Genomic DNA, 23405 nt, shown 5'->3' with positions numbered 1-23405 from the left:
AAATTAAAACAAATCGTATGAGAATAATTCCTCGTTCTGAGTGAATACACATAAAAAAATATCTCGTTTAGTCCCTAGTAATGAAAATTAAAACCATTTTTAAATATTATTAAAAAAAAAACCATCAAAATCTAAAACCTCGAAAGATGTTTTAATTGTATTTTAGTCTTGTAACTAAGTTGCCAGAATAAACAAAATGATATAGTTACTGGGTTGTCAGAATTTAGAAAAAAAGTACTGTAACTAGATGGTCAGAATTAAAAAAAAAAAGTATTTTGACTGGATTGTCAACATACAAAAAATGGTATTGTAATTAGACTGTCGGAATAAAAAAAAAATAGTCAGTTGAAAGAATGAAAACAAAACCGCTATAAATAATCATTAATAATAAGATAAACAAATAAGAAATAAAACTATTTTTGAACAATTCAGAAATATATACAGTGTATATATGAACGAATACTGTGGTATTGGTAAACTTATTACACTAGAAAAATTATGATAACTATATCAAATATAGTTTCGAATCAGTGAATGCATTAGGTAAAATATCACCTGCAGATATAATTTTAAAACGACACGTACACAAAAAATAAGACTGTTCGAAGCAAACAAATCAAAGTGTACATCAAATGACTCGTACTAAAGATAACGTTAATGTTGATTGTTTTGTGATTTTTTGGTATTTGATCGAAAAAAAGTCTTATAGGCATTTACACCTTTGTTAGGATTTTGAAGATCTTCAATGAGACATTGATGCCATTTTAGTATTTAGTCTGTTTGTATTATTTCATGTGCATGTATCATTAGACTGATATTTTAGTTTTAATAATTGATTGTTTTATGTTGATGATAACTTTTGTAGTACAACACTACATATAAGTTAAAATTTCTTTTGAGAATGTCTTGATATGACGATATTTCACCGGTTGTCATTGACAACGGTTCGGGTGTGACCAGGGCTGGTTTTGATGGAGATGAGACCCCAGTATGTGTGTAAAGCACAGTTATAGGCAGACCAAGGTCAGATACAGAATACAAAGTTAGAATATGTTTCGTTAAAGACGGAAATGCAATAAAAAGATGTAAAATAAAAAATCTATTCTTCTCACCCAAGATGAAGGGTTTTTTTTTTTTTTTTTTTTTTTTAAAGTTGTACTGCTTGAGTAAGAATTCACTTGTATACAGCAAAACAGTCTATAACATCGCTTTCTGTGCACACATCAGGTGGGACTTACATGGAAAGGAGGTTGGAGGTTGAGGGAGGGGTAATGAACTCATCATAGATACCAGGATTAAAATGTTGTATTTGCACCAGACGCGCGTTTCGTCTAAAAAAGACTCATCAGTGACGCACGAATCGAAAAAAATAAAAAAAGGGCCAAATAAAGTACGAAGTTGCAGAGCATTGAGGACCAAGAATTCCTAAACGTTTTGCCAAATACAACTAAGGTAATCTATTCCTGAGGTAGAAAAGCCCTAGTATTTCAGAAATTCAAAGTTTTATCAACAGTTAATGTATAATTATGACCATATCAATGGTAATGCATGTCAACGCAGAAGGGGAGTGTCGTTGGTAAAATGGAAATCGAAAGAAATATTGTTTTTGTAGCAAACATCGACCTTTGAAATATCATTTTAGAATACAAAAAAGTCAAAAGATTTTCTCGTCCCTACGTTCGCTGAAATGTCTATAATACTTTATAAATGGTATGCATCTGAAGCACTATTCTGGATTTACTTCCATCAGGAGCGTTCAAAGCAAAACATGTGTAAGCCGTATTGATAATTAACAACACACATTATTTAAGAGCTTATCGACCAACAGGACAAAAAAGTAAAAGCTAAAACCGTCAAGTTCAACCTTACCAGAGAGGATTGGAACCTTAGTTTCTTTCTAAAATTATCAATCACGATTTTAAAGAATGGTTTGTTATGAATCATGACAGTACCGAAGCGATGTCTACTACGCTGATGATACATGAGGGGAATGTGATAGACAGGAACCAGTGCTAGTAAAATGAAAATAAAATTTTACAATTTACCTTCATCAGGAACGTTCAAAGATAATAATTTGAAAACCGGATGGACAAATACCGAACAAGGCTGAGTTAGAGCTATACGAAATCATTAGGGCTGTACAGTTAAGCTAGTCTTAAATTCGTAACCACCTGTGCACATATCGGAAAAGAATCTGTGTTGAAAGGAAATTATAATACGTATTTCCATTCTTTTTTCTCTACAGAGTATGGTAATTTCCCTCTGTTTTTCTTCTCTCTATAGTAAGGTAATATTTAAATGTTTTATCTCTCTCCAGTGTATGGATTCTACAGATTACTATGTTGGAGATGAGGCACAGAAAAAACGTGTTGTGCTTTCCCTGGATTATCCAATAAAACATGGAATTGTAACAAATTGGGACGACATTGAACTGATATGGCATGATATTTTCAATTGTTTTCTAGAGGTACCGCCACTCAAAATATTCAAAATGGAAAATCCTTTATTTAATGTCAAAGTCAAAAGCCCAATCACATCAGATAAATGGAAAACAACTATCATATTCCTGACTTGGTACAGGCATTTTTCTTATGTAGGAAGTCATAGATTAAACCAGGTTTTATAGCCTTTAAACCTCTCACTTTTATTGCAGTCCTTACGATTTACATGACACATATGTGATATTGACAACAATATGAACGTGTTCGTTTTTATTTTGCTTTGACGTAGTCAAAAAGCAAGACATAAGTTTGCTGTTTCCGGCGTCGGCGTCGGCGGCAACAATGTATTAGTTTGTGATTAGGTCTAGTTTATGGTGAACCACAAGCGGTAGGTCAATGATATTTGGTATGCAGTTGTATTAGCATTTGCACATTTAATTTCCATGGAGATGATTTGTCCCTGCCCCCTCAGTCATTGTCTATTGACTTTGAAATATTTGCTTAGTTTACATGTATTAGTTTGTGATTAGGTCAGTTTATAGGGAACCACTAGTTGTAGGTCAATTTTATTTAGTGTGCTGTTGTATAAGTGTTGGCATATATCATTTCCATGGAGATTATTTGGCTCCTCCCCCTTAGTCATGGTCTGTTGACTTTGAAACATTTGCTTAGTTTACATGTGTAAGTTTGTGATTAGGTCAGTTCAAATGGAACCACTAGTGGTAGGCTAATGGTATTTGGTATTCATTTGTATAAGCATTAGCAAATCACATTTCCATGAAGAATATTTTGCCCCACCTCCACATAGTCATGGTCTATTGACTTTGAAACTTTAGTTTACATGTATTAGTTTGTGATAAGATCAGTTTATGATAAACTGCTTATGTTGAGTCAATGATATTTGATATGCAAATTTATTGGCATTTGCAAGTATCGTTTCCATGGAGATTATATAGCCCCACACCCTCATCATGGTTTATTGACTTTGAAACTTTTACATAGTTTACAAGTTAATGTTTGTGTTTAGGTTTGTTTAAAGGGAACGCCTTATAATAAGTCAATGGTATTTGGTATGTAGTTGTATCAGCATTGGCACATCTCATGTCCATGGAAAGTGTTTAGCCATGTACCTTCAGTCGTGGTTCAACGACGAATATTTGCATAACTTACTATATATTGCTATTTTAATTTCAACATTTGCATTTTCAAAATTATAAAAAAGACGAGACATCTGTTGATCATTCCATCTCGGGTTAATTAGTGTCAACACTTCTGATTACACGTGTGCAACAATTAAAATGTTTACTTTGCAATTTCCTTCAATGAGACAATTTGTATTCATTGATACATCAGCTTATTTCTGAAAGTAATTATTCTATTACAAAATTGATGAATGTTGTTCGAACGAAAGACAAACATGTGAGCGAAAATAAACACTTTTGCTTAATCCACCAAAAATGAAACCCACGTTCACAGTATATCTTATTGTACATGTAATACACGTGCTTACCTCAATATCCATGCTTCTTTGTTGATTGTTTACTAAGGTGACAATCGGTAAACTTTGGTTTCAAAACACAACAATTAATTAGCTGCCATATTTTCACATCAAAACAGACCGAGTGAAATATTTGTTTGACGATTATTCGATATGGATTTGTAAAAAATGATAAAATCGTGCGCAGAAGTCTAAGTTAATGATATATACATGCCATGGTTCAATAATTTGATTAACATCATATTTCACCAGTCACTCGTTTCATATTACTTTAATTAAGATCATATTATTTTTGTTTGAGGGGCTAGTTAAAATCTTTGTTTTCATGAGTAAAACAATCATATTTCTCAAAGTTAAAGAAATTAATCAGGCTGTACCATCATCCTTTAGTTGAACATTCCCTCTGCCTTTTTACCCTTAATGTTTAAATTTTTCTTTCACAGGATATTGTAAACAACCTGCTGTTAAGAGACTAGATTTAGGAGGCAGAGACCTTACTTCCTATTTGCAGACTCTGTTGCATGAAAAAGGACACGATTTTGTAATCACCGGTAATATATTACCATAACACACTATTTTCAAATATATTTTGCAATTTTCAATTTACAGATATAGTACAAAAATGCTTCATACGGACCGATATCTATAATTGATAATAAGGGTTTTTTGGGGAAAGTACTTTACGACAAAAAGAGATGATTTCAATTCTTTCACTATGAACACACCCATTTATGTTTATCAGCTGAATACGTAGTGTGTTTGTAACAGATTAAAAGATATTCCCACGCTATTTATTTCTCATCTTACCGTAACCAAGGAAGCTATTGTACCAAGGGGTTCAACTTGTAAAGTTCCTATTTGAAATATACGGACGGTCCCATGATTGTGTTGACCGTTATGCAATATATATAAATATATTGACACAAACGTGTTACATTTATCATTACATCAATGTATAATGCCTTCCTTTTTTCCTCGTGTATTACAACACTTCGGCACATAATATACACTTGTAATGACAAACAGGACAGAAGTCACTGATGGAGCAGGAATGATTAGCCCTTTCGAAGATAACCCTTGGTTTTATTGTCCCGTCTTATTAATTTCGTCTTCTTTTTTCATTTTTCCAATTATTAATTCTTCTTATATGCACGTCGAATCTATAGTTTGTTTTTTTTATTTTGAAATAAAAAAATCAAAAGAACTGTTAAACGACTTACATTCTAAGTCACTTCTTCGTTTGCAAAAACAGAGATAACGTTTCTATCATTTCTACCAAGAAACGATGATTTGAATAAAAAGTTCTCTTAACTTAACATCACAAAAAACTTCCTTTTTAATTTACAACACTTTTGTTCGACATATAATTGGTATTCGTTTTTCCTTTATTTTTCTTAGACTGACAACATATAGGAGCGCTTCATCGAAACTGAAAGGAAGCTGGTATATTTGTGATCTTACCCTGAATAGAATATCTTTTCCTTCATATAGTTAAACACAATTATGTATTTGAAATTTCATATTGCGTTATACAATAAGTTTCTGAAGAATTCGATTATTTTTACTTCATTTTCAAAAAAAATAATTTGGCCTTAAAAGTTGCTGATGAAGACTAAGCAAGAAAACATCATTAAATGCACTAAATGATAGCATACTATTTCTCAATCAATTTAGAACCACTTATTACTGAATTTCTAACGATATTTAGATTGTGTTGCGCTTTCAATATACTACAAAAATATTTATTGCAGGTGATTTTGAAATTGTTAGAGAAATGAAGGAAAGATTGTGTTATGTTGCTGAAGATTACTCAAAAGAAATTACTTTGTCAGAATGTTTTCCTGATGTTGATAAATCATATGAACTTCCAGATGGAAATTTGATAACTATTAGTAAGGAGAGGTTCCAGTGTCCAGAGATTTTGTTTCGACATTCAAAAGGTAAGGTAAATTTATGAAAAATAAGGATACTAATAGTAAATGAACCGAAGACTCATATACGTTATCATTATTGCTGCGAAAAGATAAACAGCAATAATAAAGTTATACTAGCTTTACCCAGAAAAATTAGGAATGACTGACGCGAACGTAACCAAAAGCCAGTAATAAAATCGTGATATTCGTCGTGGTTTCCAGGTGTAATAATACCATTGATTTTCCCTTATTAGTCTTTGTTCAATTTGAATTTTTCAAAAAATTATGCAGAATTTTTCTTTGTTTCAAATAAAGAAATACTTGGCATTAGTAAAGTTTTATCCTGTGCAGTACTATAGACAAAATTTCACATCACATTTCATTGTAGATAATAAAATAACAACCACTGGAAGTTAACCAATCAAATTTTTGCCTCGTTTTTGCCTGTGTACAAGCTATAGTAACCATATAACCTCAAGTTTCCAAAATATTCTATAGGAACAACAAATAAAAAAATAATGGTGCTTTGAAACACCCAAGACATATGTTTATGACCCTGGAATTTTGGACTGCAATGAAATGTAGTATTACTAGTATTTAACTACAACTGCCAAACTCAAGGGAATATTTTTTTTCGACCATTTTTTGTATTCAACCGGGTGTGACGTTCTATGATTTGATGGTATTACACCTTCCATTCAAGTAAAACTACGATAATTAATCGTATACAATAATGTCAGCTTCGAGGTTATTAAAACGGAATGATGATCGTAGTTACGATAAGTGGAACATTTCCGTGAATACCAATCCTCAATTGTGTTCACCTACTAACACTAAGGTTGTGTGTTAAAATCACGATCGTGGCAGAAGCCCTGACTCCAAACGTTATTGACTAGGATTGTCAGTTTTCTAACCGAATGTCGATGTTTTTTTTTCAGGCACTCCGGTTTCCTCCACCAATTAAGACTGACGATCACAAAATAATACAATAGTGTTAAAAGTAGTGTTAAACACCAATAACTCAATCAATCAACCCAGTAAGTTAAGGAGCACAGTCCATAGCCTCTTGAAAATGCTTTTAACCCCACAAATTAACAAATTCTTATTTTTCATAAATTTACTGTTACAAATGAAATATACGTGTTGTGTAAGTCAAAATAGTAAAAGAGATTACCAAAATCATTATCTGGTATAAATGGTTGAAATTTCTGTTTAGTGATCACGGTGATAAAAACCCAAAAAACAATTGAGGGTAACGTCTTCACACAATATAACACAATGTTGACTGCTGTACTCCTATTTTTGTCATTTTTACTTATTTTGTCTGTTTGTTTTGTTCACACGTCGTTTTCAATATAATGGAATTTTGTGCGAATGTTATACAAGTGAGAGGTTTAGCTATCTATAGAACCAGGTTTAATCCACCGATTTATACATAGAAAAATGCTTGTACCAAGTCAGGAATATGAAAGTTGTTAATTTCTTAGTTTTTTTGTTTTTTTTTTTTTATTTTACTTTTTATTGATTTTGCACATCTGATGCCCTTTCTAAAATCACTGTTATTGGGAACGCCCAAACACAAACATTGAAAGTCAGGGACCTTGAACTGACCTTCCTTTTGTTTAAATTCCTACTTTGCAAGGGTTTTGCCGAAATATTCAAAATACGTATCCACTCTACATTATATTGTGTGATTTGTTTATGGAGTATTTATTTCCTCTGTTTGTCTCAGAATTAATATTCTATCTTATACAAAATCACAATCAACATGTGTTACTATACAATTACATGCATAAGTCACTGTCGATTGTGATTGATATTTGAGAATGAACTCACTTAAATAATGTAAAGTAGACGGGTAACTATACACAACATTTCGGATACAAGCTTTATATTTTCGATGTCGGGGCATTTTAAAGCTAACAATACGGTATGGGGTTTTCTCACTTTTGAGAGCTGTACGGTTGCTTGTAATTGCTTCATTTAACTTTGATTGATAGTCGACATTCATACCACAACTTCTTATTTCTATAGAGTGTACAAAACAGTAAACATTGCAAATTTTAACTGTATTCAATGCTACCTAAAAAATGTCAAAGCCAATTCTTATTGATAGGCATATTTCATACTGATATAAAAAAGCAGTGTTCATAGAAATAAGGTTGTTTTCTTAATTACCAATGTATTGAAATTCAATGTATTGTAGGATTTGCAAAGCGTCTGCAGAACGAATTTGCAACTTTGATTCAAGAACGCATGCTAACAAATGTAATTGCCCCACCAGAAAGAAAAGATTTGTCATGGTTTTGTGGATCAATTCTTGCTTCATTATCAACATTTAAATCCATGTGGATCACAAATACAGAGTACGAGGAATATGGACACGATATTGTCAACAGGAAATGTAATTAAATCATCTTAATAAAATAGATAATATTTTTTTTTATCTTACTTTTTTTGATTTGTTTCAAATTCGATACGGACAGACACAGATACTTAGCCATGATATAAAATTCTTATACTAGAAAGGCGATTTCAGTGTAAACTGCCAAACCTTGAGAAAACAAGCCGTTACAGAATGTTCAAGATTGACCATAATATTGCAGACTTACTACAGACACCTACACATCGCTGTTTTTTTTTTTTAGAAAGTACACTGTGACTTGTTACAATTAGGGTCAGGCCATTTGTCATTCTACTGATACGTAGATAAACAAAAAAAGATTTCATATGTTCTTTGTATTTCAACATATTAAATGTAGCATCTTTGTTCGTATTTCAACTATCAAAACATGCGTCTGTCTATTCTGTAAACACTTGTGCAAAATTGATGTTTTAGTTTGAGTTTTTTTTTCAGTTGGAACATTTTGTGGTAACTGTGGTCATATGACATCTAGGTATATATATTATGTCTAGCACATTGTTCTGTTATAACTAAATCAGTTTGATATACAGTCATAACAGATAAGGTTACACGGAAGCTTTTAACCAAGAGTTCCGAGTAACGAAGTTATCCGTTTGTAAATTTTACGGTTGCAATCACGAGTTAGTTGACCGTTATTGAATATCCGTTTCACAGATGATAGTGGATATGTTCAAATTGGTGTTAATACCATCCTGTCCTTCATTCTCCGAATGCACTACACGAAAAGGCAGATTTACAACAATTTGGGCAATCATGTAAATGTATGACAAATGTAACTACTTTTCTGCCAGATATATTTGCTGACCTACTAATGTATATGTAAATGTATTATTCCTTTGGTATTATTTAGTACGTCCTCAAAGATATGCTAAAGATAATTATTTCATTTCCATAGCATTATTCATATCCCAAAGATATGTAAAGATAGGCCTGAAATTTGCATGCACTTTCCAGGATAGGAGATGTATGCAAAGTTTAGAATTTGCATAACTGTTTTACAGAGGTGTGGGCAGTTTTGAGAGACCGCGGTTTATAAAACATTAACAACGAATGTATATGCTGTCAAATGTTTCTGTTATATTTGCTCACGTTTCTAGATATCGTCCATGCATGTAACGAAATGTATTTTATTTACTTATACTTTCCAGTATTATAGTTATTTTGATAAATATTGATATTTGCAACATATCTTTACAGACGTATGCAAAGTTTTGAGAGACCGCGGTTTATAAAACATAAACAACCAATGTAAATGCTGTCAAATGTTTGTGTTATATTTGGAAACGTTTGTCGATATCGTTTATATATGTAAAGAAGTGTATTTTATTTACTAATACTTTCCATTATCATAAATATTTTGATAAATATCGATATTTGCAACATATCTTTACAGACGTATGCAAAGTTTTGAGAGACCGCGGTTTATAAAACATTTACAGCTAAAGTAAATGCAATCAAATGTTTGTGTAATATTTGCAAACGTTTGTCGATATAGTTTATGTATGTAAAGACATGTATTTTATTTACTAATACTTTCCATTATCATAGTTATTTTGATAAATATTGATATTTGCAACATATCTTTACAGACGTATGCGCAGTTTTGAGAGACCGCGGTTTATAAAACATTTACAACCAATGTAAATGCTATCAAATGTTTGTGTTATATTTGCAAACGTTTGTCGATATCGTTTATGTATGTAAAGAGGAGTATTTTATTTACTAATACTTTCCATTATCATAAATATTCTGATAAATATCGATATTTGCAACATATCTTTACAGACGTATGCAAAGTTTTGAGAGACCGCTGTTTATAAAACATTTACAACGAATGTAAATGAGGTCAAATATTTGTGTTATATTTGCAAACGTTTGTCGATATCGTTCATGTTTGTAAAGAAATGTATTTTATGTACTATTACTTTCCAGTATTATAGTTATTTTGCTAAATATTGATATTTGCAACATATCTTTACACAGATATGCAAAGTTTTGAGAGACCGCGGTTTATAAAACATTTACAGCCAAAGTAAATGCTGACAAATATTTGCTTGTTTTTGCAAACATTTGTCGGATGTATACATGTACGTAAAGAAATTCATTTTATTTATAGTTATTATATGAAACATTGAGTCTGTTAAGTTGTCTTTACACAGGTAAAGCTTTGCGAGACTGCAGTTTATATATCGCATGCAGAACAAACGTAAATGAGGGTCGTGATTAGAGCTAAATGAAGAAAAAAAGAAAATAATTTACTCCCAAAGAATTAGATAAAAAGGGTCTAATATATACAGAATAGAAAATAGTCATGACAATGGATATAAAATATAAAAAAAAAATAGAGAAATATGACCTAAATTATCATAGAATATAGATATAACAGACCCCATCCAGACCATAGTAAATGCTATATAAGATGTGTCGATTATTTTGCATTTACGGAAAAAATAAATCCATATATTGTATAGTAATTTTTGCAGTAAAGTTCACGTATTGATAGTTTTAGAGAGTCACACCGAGCGAATATTTGATTTGAAGTAGATATTGTTCTTCCCGATTCAAAACAGAACTGATTGAAGATATAATTAATGATATTCAAAAATGGCAGGGTGCATTTTAAATGTCGGACCGATGATATTTTTTTTCTATTTGAATAAATAAGAAAATCTCCAAAGCTTTACTCCAGAACCATGGAAAATATTTAAAACAGTAATGGGGATTTTTTTTTATGATCTTGCTTGCATAACAAAACACAAATACTTCAAAATGTTCATAACTTTCCGTACAGCAGAGATTACAATTCGATATGGTGGTATCAGAACGGAAACTTTAACTAAGACGATAAATTGTGACAGTAAACTGATATTTTTTTTACATCTTATAGACACATAATAAATAGGTTGATAGATTGATTTGTGTAAACGTCCAGTTGCAAATACTACATGAATCTCAGGTGTAGGAAGAAATGCACTATTATAATAACACTGTATTATATTGTAAACAGCTTTACCTTTTGTACTTCAAAATATGAAAACAACGAAATCATTCAGGAATGAACTCTAAACTAGAATAAATAAGATCAAATCGATAAACACGATACGTTTTCTCAACCCAAGCTTAAGTCTACCAATCTTGGTGTGGACTTGGAAAAAAGTTAGTTTATCTTCTGCTTATTTGTGATCTTTTTTTCATTCTAAACAAGAGAAAACAAGAGAATACACATTAATTATTTCAATATAACTTGAGCCAAGGCATGTGTTTTGAATTTGAAAATACACGAGTATGCACATACATGTATTTTATCAGAATGTTTATGTTTACAATTGAAAATGTCTAATAACACAACAAAGAAAGAGCATGAATCAACTATCCCTGAATAGGTGGTAAATGTGTCACATGTATGTAAATGAAGGGATTTTCCTGACTGTGAAATAGTTCATCTTTTAGCACTACTGGATACCTTAAAAGGAAAACCGTATGTGTTAATTACCAAAATTGATCTAATAACGCTAATTGTGTATAATAAAATCCAGACGTTGTAAAGATATTGATAATATACAAATATATACCAATTACACAAGCCAAGAATATGTCAGATAAAGCCATCGGTTTCAATCTGTAATTAAACATGCAATTTGTATTCGTGAAAACGTGTTACTACTTTAAAAAACGCAAATAATTTAAAATTGTACATGCTAGAAAATTAAAGAAGAAATAAGAACAGTTACTGTAACATATTATCTAAAAATATGTTGAAATTATATACAGTAAAACTGTTTTTATACAATTATCTTTTGTATATAAAAAACATTCTCGTTTCCCCGCTTCTCATAGCAGATATAATAGATTCGATGCAAAGCCAGTAATTTTATTTTTGAATCCGGTATAATCTCTGTATTTCGTGTTTTAACAAGAATAATCATGACCAACATTAATAAAAAAAAAACTACATCAATTCCAATAATCTTCCTGCTCCAGTATCAGTTTTATTCTAATGATATATGCAAGTATTTAAACCAATTCAAAATTTTGATAAAAAATCTTGGTGCCCTTTGGTTTCCCGATCTTGACTTTATCCTATTTAAAGGTATAATGATATAAAAAAAAATTCCCAGTTCATGTCAAATACAATATTTGAGATAAACAAATGCAGTACGATATTTGAAAAATGAAGTACAAAATATGATGGCATACATGTTTAGTAACATGTAAAATAAAATGTAAAACTATATAGAAAGATATTAGTACGATGCTTATGCGTTCTCCCCTTTTCTATAGGCAACTCATGGTTACCTGCTATGCATTTACATATTAAGGTAACACATTTCTGTCATCAAGAATATTCAGGTTGTTCTCAAAGTTCAATGCTTTTTTAACAGTCTATAACTCATGCATTTTGGGTATTGTTTGTATTGAAGTGTACCACGTGTGTTTGTATTGGTCAATTAGCCTCATTTTGATGCTTCGATTATGCCAATTTGAGAAATGTCCATTTTGTAGTTGAGAAATATTTGAAAATCCGCACATGTTTAGAATATCTTGAAAATACTTGATTCATTTGATACTTTCATGTTTTACACTGTGTTGATAGTATAAAGTAAAATCACAAAAATACCGAACTCCGAAGAAAATTCAAAACGGAAAGTCCATTATCAAATGTATGCGATCTTGTAAATCATTTGCGAAAATTTGTTTTCGTCTGAACATAGTTTGAGAGTGTCAACTAGCACCAGGATGCGGATAGGATACAATACTGAAATCTAAGTTTAGTTGATATTGGTTACGTATACTGCAGTGTTCGGGTTTGTATCAAATTTATATCTTCAGTACTTGTAAAATGTAAACTAACAACATTTGTTAAATATAAGTACTCTGTTATCAGTTAATAATGTATTGATATACGATAAATTACAACTGATATATAACTATTGTTTAATGATTCATTACTGCTGGCACATATACATAATGATATTTCAGTTATTCTAGGAAAATCAACTTATATTCTGCAATGGGTTGAAATGTATGTTTTCCTTGATTTCTTTATTAATTTCATTACTCTGTTATATTGTAGAAACACATGATTTGTAAATATGATAGAGACAATAATAGTCTACTGCTTTTCATTTAAAGCGTTTTTTTTACTGTGGAATAATTAAAGGTATGAATATAAGGGAAAATGTTGTCAAATGAACCCTGGGAAAGAGGTCAAGGTCAGGTGAACCCTGAAAAAAGAGAAATAACAAAATTTCTGAACTCTAAGGAAAATGAAGTCTAAAAGTCCCCTATCAAATGGCAAAATCAAAAGCACAAACACCTCAAACGAGTGGTAAAACAACTGTCATATTTCTAACTTGGTACAGGCCTTTCCTTATGCAGAAAAGTGTGGATTGAACCTGATTTTATAGCTAGCTAAACCTCTCACGGGTCGTATGAAATGACAGTATTATTAATGATGAATGAGGTCAATCGTTATGGAACACAAATACCGATATTAAGGGAATCAGTTGTTGTATTTCCCTAATTATTTGGCATGAGCAGAACGACCAATGCAACTGAAGGAGCAGCAGCTGCATACCCTTTGTAATATCCTGAGTCCACTCTTGTTTTTTTTTGTAGGAGCTAATTGTTTGGACCCTTTATTCTGTTGTCGCATTTTGCAATGGTCATATCTTCTTCAACATACGAATTGTTACTAACCTCCTTTAAATAATTTTACTTAAGTGAAATTTAAAGGATATAGACGGTATACATGCACAGAACAAAATGATGGGAAAACTTAGGGGAACTCGTTGGTATATTATTTCAATAAATAATCGCGGCAAAGTGAGAAGGGTTATGATTACCTTCATAAACAAAAAGAAATTCTATTTTAATTGAGTAAATTCCATAAATTATTATCATTTATTACGTCAAATTAATAGTTTCAAATGTTTTAAATGTCTCTCAAGGGGAAAAATTGATAAACGATTGAGACTAAAAAAGTCAAATTTATTGCATGATTAAACAGTTTTTGTAAAGCTGGTACAAAGATATACTACAATAAAGATTCAAATGCCATCAAATTGATCAGCATTTTCAGCATAATCGAAATAAATAATGAATTGTTATGTATATTTGCGTTGTTTCTTAAGTTTTCTATTACTTCTCTTTTTTGAGAAAACACCACCTTAGACATCTGAAAGATATGATTACATATTAGGACAAACATACATACTAGCTATTAATATTGATATTTTGTTAAAAACATTTAAAATCAGCTTTCCTTGTGAGTTATGCAGATAATCTAGCAAAAGCAAAAAACAAATATCGCCAATTACCAGCAGAAAAGTTGCATTTATAGACAACGACAGTTGCTGCTTGGTGCTAACGTGGTGTAATGTAATACATATGACATGCTAAAATGAAATGCTTTTTTGGAATGTTTGGTTTGATATTTAAAAATTGTCTTCTTTTTTTTGTTATCTATTAAATAGCTTAAATGACATCATTTTCAATAATTGTCCATGCATTTTGTCTACAACCAGTAAAGCGTTTACATATGAAGTTGGTATTTACAGTGGTCTATTAACTCTTATGAAAATAAAATGTTTAAGTCAATTTTATTAATTCATAATGTCTTTTCTATACAGACCATTTGGTATGTGTTTGCTGTTTTTATGAAGTACATGTATACTTTATTTTCTTAACATGGTAATATTGACTGACTGGTTGTTCTATACATACCGATTCTATGAAACTGAAATCTACATAGAAAATGTATGACTGCATTTCTTTCAATAAAACTAAGTTTGATTGGTTTCACATACATGGGGTATTCATATTACATGTATACATATAATGTGAAATTATTCGTCCTGCCTGCACACAATGCTTGAATGCTATTACGCGAAGTTAGTGTGTATTGTATTGTCAGCACATCCTAAAATTTGTATTTCTCTTATGGCTGCGGCCTGTTATCTTTTTCTTGAATGATGAGATATTTCTCGTATCACATGACACGAAGTGTTATATGATAAATAGTGATACGAAAATCTGCGATGATTTAATTGGCTTATTCAGCATCATGAGGCGATAATACGAAATCTACACTGGTTATTCGTTGTGTCATTGATGTTTTTCAAAGGTTAAGACGATGTACATTCTGCCAATGGCAGTTGACATATTTGATTTCTTCAATAATATACAAAACACTCACACTTTTTACCTGAAAATCTTCTTTTTGTCAAATCTTATTATGTTCTGAGTACGAACAGTTTTAAAATGTCCGATGTTAAAGTTTGACACCGAAACATGACATATAACGTCATACACGATATGCAAAAACTAGATCAATCATTCGAAGATATTTGATTCAATACAACGAGAGTGTTGACTATAAAAGAAATATTAACCTGTTGTTCAGTGGTTGTCGTTTGTTGATGTGGTTCATAAGTGTTTCTCGTTTCTCGTGTTTTATATAGATAAGACGTTGGTTTTCCTGTTTTAATTGTTTTACACTAGTCATTTTGGGGCCCTTTTTCGTTTGCAATCGGTGTGAGCCAAGCATCGGTGTTGAAGTCTGTACTAAAACCTCTGATTATTTTCTTTTTACACAATGTGACTTGGATGGAGAGTTGTTTCATTGGCACTCATATCACATCTTCTTATTTCTGTGATAACTATGAATTTATTTTAGTAATATCATAAGACATTCCGTACGAATGTATTGGAACGAACATCAAACAAACTTAGCAAAACAAAAGGAAAGGAAAGCAAAACCAAATACAAAGATAAATCATAAGGAAGGAAAGGTGATATAAACATAAAACACACTCACCGACAGTTTTTGCAGATGCTAAAATATAGCATCTTTAAAAAGACAAATTAAAATAAAATATTGTATTCACATCATAATTTATCACTGAAATTACGTATAATAGATTTACACAGTTTAATATTTCATTCATATCTATCATTTAGGCTTTGACCATGAAGACATACATACTCATATTTTTTTACTGCAAGAATCACTTTGTATCGTATCCTTTGTAAAGTGATCGTCTCAAAACGTTCTTATGATGGAACATATATTTGATTTAAATTGTCTAATGAAGTTTACATAAGTTCAATACTACTAAAGTAAAACTAGATTTGGGTTTTCGGTTTGTTATTTACTTTTTTTCTATGTTAAACCATATCATATAGTATTCATTCATGATCAGCATTTTCTAATTTTCCAAAATCAAATCAAAATGTTTTTGCTTCATTTACAAAATAGTGTCTTAAACTGTGCCTTTAATGACAAAGGCAAACCCAAAGTGTATAGGTTATGAGCTCAGAGTTTGATTATTTTTCGAATTTAGTGGTCAAGGTTAATTGAAATAAAAGGCAACATATTGCTAAAAACGATTTTGTGTTTTATCGGTTAAATATTCAGCTATGCTATATCAAATGGAAAATACATCGTTAATGTGTATATATACAAACTTACAAAAAATCGTCCATGTATTGGCCAACTGTAAAATACAACATAAATATGATCAAAAAGTTCGTGGAATAAAGTAACATGTATCAAAGGTATTTTTTTTTCTTCGGATGAATACATTAGGAATGCCATTATCACGACAAACGGCTCAGTGTCTGAAAAGACCATATTTTGTGCTCGACCAGTAAGGTCGAGCACAGATTTTACTTGACTCGAAATAATCTCGACAGTACATATCTGTACTCAACTGTACTCGACTTTAGTCTGATTATGTACTTGATGATTTTGGTACAGTCTAAATATGGTCTCGACCAGTCTCGACTCAGTCGTGGCCAGTCTCGACCTGTCTCGACCTGTTTCGACTCAGTCTTGAACCTTTAAATGTTGTCTAGACTGGTCTGAATCAGCCTATCTAACTCAATTATGTAATGATCTTACAAAATTACAGGTTATTTGGTAGTTTGGTTCATTGCTGTCAAATAAAAAGATTTAATTAATAGGGGGAAAAAGCTACAATTTTCATTTCTGGTTAAATTCAGATAGTCACCTTTAATTTTTTCTATAACTTTTACAAATCAACTTGGATGGTCATGAATCTATGCAGCTATCTCAATTGTTTATCGATCTTTCAGAATGTCAGGTTGTTTGGTAGTTTGGTGTATTGCTATCAAATTTAAGGATTTAATTAATAGGTAAAAAAGCTAGAATTTTCAGTTCGGACTAAATTCAGATAATCACCTTAAAAGGTTTTAAAATTTTTTCAAATCAACTTGAATTTTCATCAAACTATACAGCTATCTGAATTATATATTTATCTTACAGAATGCTTGGTTGTTTGGTAGTTTGGTGTATCTCTGTCAAATTCTATAATTTTGTTTCTATGTAAAAAATGAGCTAGAATTTTCAGTTCGGACTAATTTCAGATAGTCACCTTAAAATGTATTTATAACTTTTTCAAATCAACTTGAATTTTCATACAACTACACAGCTATCTCAATTATGTTTTAATCTTACAAAATACCAGGTTATTTGGTAGTTTGTTTTATTGCTGTCAAATTTAAAGATTAAATTTATAGGTATCTATCTAAAACTTAAGATTTTAGCTTTTTTTAACTATTAATTAAATCCTTAAATTTGACAGCAATACACTAAACTAAAAAACAACCTGACATTCTATAAGATCAATTTATAATTGAGATAGCTGTAAAGTTTTATGAAAATCCATGTTGATTTGAGAACGTTATAGAAATAATTAAAGGTGACTCTCTGAATTTAATCAGAACTGAAAATTCTAGCTTTTGCTAAACTATTAATTATCTTTCAATTTGACAGAAATGAACCAAACTACTAATAACTTGTAATTTTGTATGATCAATATATAATTGAGTTAGATGGGCTGAATCAGACCAGTCAAGACTAAACTCAAAGGTCAAGACTGAGTCGAGACATGTCTAGACAAGTCTAGACTGGTCACGACAGGTCGAGATAGGTCGAGACTGGTCGAGACTGAAAATTGAGACTGGTCGAGACCATAATCAGACAATACCGAAATTATCAAGTACTTAATCAGACTTATTAAGTAAAGTCGAGACCAAAGTCGAGTACAGTTAAGTACAGTAAAGTTCTGTCGAGATTATGTCGAGTCTTGTCAAGTAAAATCTGTGGTCGACCTTACTAGTCGTGCAAAAAATTACGGTCTTTTCAGATTTTGAACAGTTTGCAGTGTATCTTAGTGGTATTGTACAATGTGTAAGTGGGTATGGCTTGTTATCTTACTGTTCTCTTTAAGATAATTGTTTAAATAATTTGAATGTTTTGCTTTGTGAAATCCAAGCGTACCATGCTTACGTATGCACCTGTTTAGTTTTGAAAACAATAGCATTCAATATTGTTGATTTTCACATATTCATCTGTTAAGCAAACTGAACGTTCGTTTGCGGGTTTTCATTTAGCTTCTGCAAAGAGCCAACTGTACCCCTCTTCTTGCCGACTTATTCCTTTATTTCTATTAGGCTAACTTCATTCAGAAACTTCTGAGCAGAATCCTTTAACTTTACTTTCCGCTATATAGATGAGGTTCTCTTACTGAATAATTCAAAATGGGTTGACTATGTTGAACGCATTTTATCCATCGAATCTGAGATTAAGGATAGAACAGATACAGTTAAGTGTGCCTCATTTTTTGCCTAACATCTCGAAATTGACAATGTGGGTCGGTTGAAAACAAAACTTTACGACAAAAGATATGAATTCAGCTGCCAAATTGTGAACTTTCTATTATTATGTAGCAAAATTCCAACAGCGCCTGCATACGGAGAATATATCTCCAAGTTGATACAATATTCCAGGGCTTGTATTTCCTATCATGATTTCCATGATATAGGATTACTGCACAAAAGGAAGCTATTAAACCAAGGGTTCCGAGTGCTGATCACCCTTTTATAAATTTTACGCCGTCACGAGTTGATGAAATCTGTTCACAGATGAGAGCGGATATGTTCCAAAATGTTATAACTACAATCCAGTCTCCTTTTCCTCGAATTTGACCGACCGAATTAGACTCACTTTTGGGTTTGTACTAACATGAGCAACACGACGGGTGACACATGTGGAGCAGGATCAGCAGACCCTTTCGGAGCACCTGAGATCACCCCTAGTTCTTGGTGGGATTCGTGCTGCTCAGTTTTTAATTTTCTATGTTGTTTTAAGTGTACTGTTGTTTGTCTTTGGTCTGTTTCCTTCTTAGCTATGGCGTTGTCAGTTTATTTTCGACTTATGAGTTTGAATGTTTTTTTGTTATCTTTCGCCTCTCACTTACGCGATATCTTTGTATCACTTATTCTAGTAGAGAGTGATAGAAAAACTGCTATTCACATTTACAGAAAAAAAACCACTTTTGTTTAAATCTGAATTGAAGGTTGCATAGTCAATTATATAATTTTATTGAATTGGTAGGTTTTAAATATTATCTTATGAAAATAATATGATTTAATACTCACCTTGTAGGGTTGCTTCTATAAAACAAAATGCAAAATAAAAAAAAAAAATATTGAAATAGTTTTAACAGTAATTACTTATGAGTTGGTTAAGCTTTATTTGATATTTAATCTACTTTACTCTTTCATCAAAAAACTTAAGATACAATATCACGTGGTTGTACTGATTGATTATTAATTCTTTTTTGATAAAAAAAAATCTGTATAAGTTTCCCAAAAATCGTCTTACGTTATATAGTCAACAGATGGTCGTCAGTAAGACTAGACGCTTATTTTGTTCATTTTCTTTAAGGCCACATGTTATATTACTTAAATGGAAAGCATGTCTAAAAAAATACAAGTCCAATACAAACCACTTCTTCTAATCTACTTTTGCTTAAAATGTATATTTTTCATGGTTGAATTTCTGTACTACAAAAAAGACATTGTATCATTTTCCATTGATACACTGATAGAAAGTAAAGGAACCACACTTTTTCATCAACTTTAAGCAAGACGAATGTTTATAAAACTTTATAAAGTCGTTATAAACACAAACATGAAAAGAACTTCAATGAAAAACTATAACGACTGTCATTGATTAAATACACTTATGAAACAGATGTTTCGATTTTCATGGTCACAATTGATAAACGAGTATATTTCAATAGGTTGTTGTAGATATTTACTGATACTTACTCAGACAGGTTTTCTTCCCTGCAAATCAACATAAAAGTTACTATCGTAAAAGTATTCTTTTTCGAATTAAATTTTCTATAATTAAAAAGAATCCATTTCAACAGTACTGTTAGTTCGAATTCTTCAAATTAATTTCATCATCAACATATATTATCTCGGGGTTGAATTCTACTTTGTATAGGGTTGAATATTATCTTCTAAATCATATTCTTTCCTTTGTATCTATTAAAACTGATAAGAATTGAACAACGCGATTATGAATTAGTTATTTCTTACAATTGTCTTCTTTTTCTGGTGTTGTAAGACCGTGTTATCGCTATAAATGTTCTTGATTTTGTCATTTTCGTAATTATTTTCATTTTCTGGTGTTGTAAGACCATGTTATCCTAATTATTATTTCTTTGTTCAGTCATTTTCTTTTTCTCCTATCTGTCTGAACGTCGTGGTTTTCTTGTTAACTAATTCTTAGAATTGAATTGATGATTTGCCTGGTTATGCCATTTTTATTATTTCACATGCCGTACCCTTTGTTCTAGTATTTTTATGTTGTGCAGTGTTTACAAGTGTGCCAATCGTTTTATTTGTGATTAACTCTTCCTTATATTCGTCGAAAGGATGGTTTCTCATAACACCTTGGCAAATCCAAACATCACATTCAATCTAAATAAAACTTTATTCTTACCCACAACTGTAACATTGATATCTGTGCAGTATCTTTGTTGAATGCTCTCTGAAATCAGAGATTTGAAAATATGAACTGATGAAAGTGAAAATCAAGAAACCGAAACGATAAATACAACATTTCAAAAATTTGTGGGCGTGTTTTGCCATATTTGTTCAAATGTTTATGCTAAATGTCACACGATCTTTTACAAAAAATGTCCATATTATTTATTTCATCTGTATAGAAAAGTTCAAAGTCAATGCACATATGTTGGTTTTCACAAGCTGTAATATAATCATACTTAATTTATAAATCTAAAAGCATTTACACAGGGACTGAAAAGTACATGGATAAGAAAGCTGTATGACCAAATTCAGAGGTGATGAGATCAGTCTCTTCTGAGGAGCAAATAATTGTATTGAGATGAGTTATATGTGGCCCATTAGTACTATCATGGATTGAATATACTTATGAAACACATTTTTTTTTAAATGTTTATGCTCACAATTGATAAATATTTTTGTTTAATATGTTGTTGTAGATATATACTGATACTTACTCAGAAATTTGTTCTTCACTGAAAAACAATGGAAAAAGTATCAACAAATACATTTTTGGATACGGTTTTGGATGCTACGAAAACACTTTTTTTTCAAATTAGACTAACCAATACGTGTTGATTAGATGCTAATTTATCCTTTGTGGAAGGGACACAAAATTATAAATTATGGTTCAAGTGTTTATTATAAAAACTGGGCTAAAGTTGGAATTTGGACAATGCGTGAATTGCTAAATAATCAGGGCAAAACTATGTCATTTCAAAATTCTAAACTCTCTCTCTCTCTCTCTCTCTCTCTCTCTCTCTCTCTCTCTCTCTCTCTCTCTCTTTCAGTCTTTATTTAATAATTAAAAATGTATTTCCTTGATGTTTCAGTCTTGAAATATCGTTCGGGTATTATTTCCAAAACATTGGACACAAGTGGAAAATATGAATGAATTTCAAAAATCAAAGTCAAACTAAACACTGTGAAGAAAATTGTGTACTTACAATACGTTGTTATTTAGTAATAAAATTTTCGAATTTTATAACCAATTCAATCAGTGTCATCAGCCAAAATGTGGAGAAAATTAATGAGGGTACGAAGAAATGATTTTACCAGAAATATGTTCTTCCAATATCAATGTTTCTTTTTAAAATTCTTACATATGTTTTTTTTCAAACATTTATCACAAAGAAATGGAAACAAATACTTAAGAAGTAACAATACACTAACAATGAAGGACATCTCTCAGAAGAAACACTTGAACATTACCATTATGATATTGTTCTGCAAATATATTGTAGATTTAAGTGTCATGTTCTAAAACTCCTTACACCAAACTGAAATTTAAAGGCGTGAGATAAAATAAATGTTATCGAATCTTTTAAATATGATTTTAATACAGGAAAAATGCGTCAATACTTTGTTTTTTGTTCGAAAAAAAAAAGAAAAATCCCAAATTTACAAAATTGATCACATGTACAATTTGACATGAAAAAGAAACAAATGTTATAAAACTTTCTAATATTGACACCAACCTATATTTCTTTAAGTTTAATTTTTAAACATTGAAAAAAAAATCGAAACTGTGATTTTTTTTATCATATTAGCCCAAAAATTGGTTAAAAATTATGAAAAATGGGAAAATCGTAAACATTGGGATACTTTCGAAACGAGTGCACCACTATATGACTTTCTCTTCATCAGTCACTTTCTTACGGACAAACAACCCCCAGAAACAGGTTAAGAAAAGTAATTAAATTATAGAAATATTTGGGTACTCAGAGGTGTACTTCCTACATACAAACAATTAAACATGACGCTTTATCTATGATTCCAACATCACTGTTGCTATTTCGTCAATTGCACATAATAGCGCGCTTTTACGTTCAATATGTTGTTCAAAGTTTATTTTGAACATTCCAAAATAAAAAAAAAAACATAATAAAAGACATTTTCTTGTTATCAAAGTATCTTTAAAGTGTAAAGGAAATACCTGGTCTCTCTCTTCGAAGTCTTCTCTATACTGTAACATACTTCTCTAAAGAAAAACCAAATAAGACAAATATTTATACGTACTCATATTTGTCCTCGTTTTGCAATTACATGAGTTAATGATGTACAAATTAATTGCATTCATATTTAACGCTAAAAGCATTATGTCACCCTGGAAACGGTTATCACTCTAACAAAATTATTTACCCTCTGCGGCGTGTGTGTGTATTTATCATGTTTCCTTTATGTTGTGGTTGTGTAACCATTGAATGCAGTGTATGGGTTTT

General features: G+C 31.0%; 1 long non-coding RNA gene across 1 annotated transcript; it reads right to left on the bottom strand.

Annotated features, from left to right (window-relative positions):
- Nucleotides 1–16700: 16700 nt before the first annotated feature.
- On the bottom strand, nt 16701–23158 carry LOC127714625 (uncharacterized). Its single transcript, XR_007987826.1, has 6 exons — nt 23120–23158; nt 21642–21659; nt 21101–21148; nt 20419–20436; nt 19744–19758; nt 16701–16775 (listed from the first exon to the last, which is right to left on the bottom strand). It is a non-coding gene; the product is annotated as an uncharacterized LOC127714625 (long non-coding RNA).
- Between the last annotated feature and the right edge of the window lie 247 nt (nt 23159–23405).

Source organism: Mytilus californianus, unplaced genomic scaffold (genome assembly GCF_021869535.1).
Source record: "Mytilus californianus isolate M0D057914Y unplaced genomic scaffold, xbMytCali1.0.p SCAF_9, whole genome shotgun sequence".
Lineage (NCBI taxonomy): Eukaryota > Metazoa > Mollusca > Bivalvia > Mytilida > Mytilidae > Mytilus > Mytilus californianus.
This window is presented reverse-complemented; position numbering and strand designations above follow the sequence as displayed.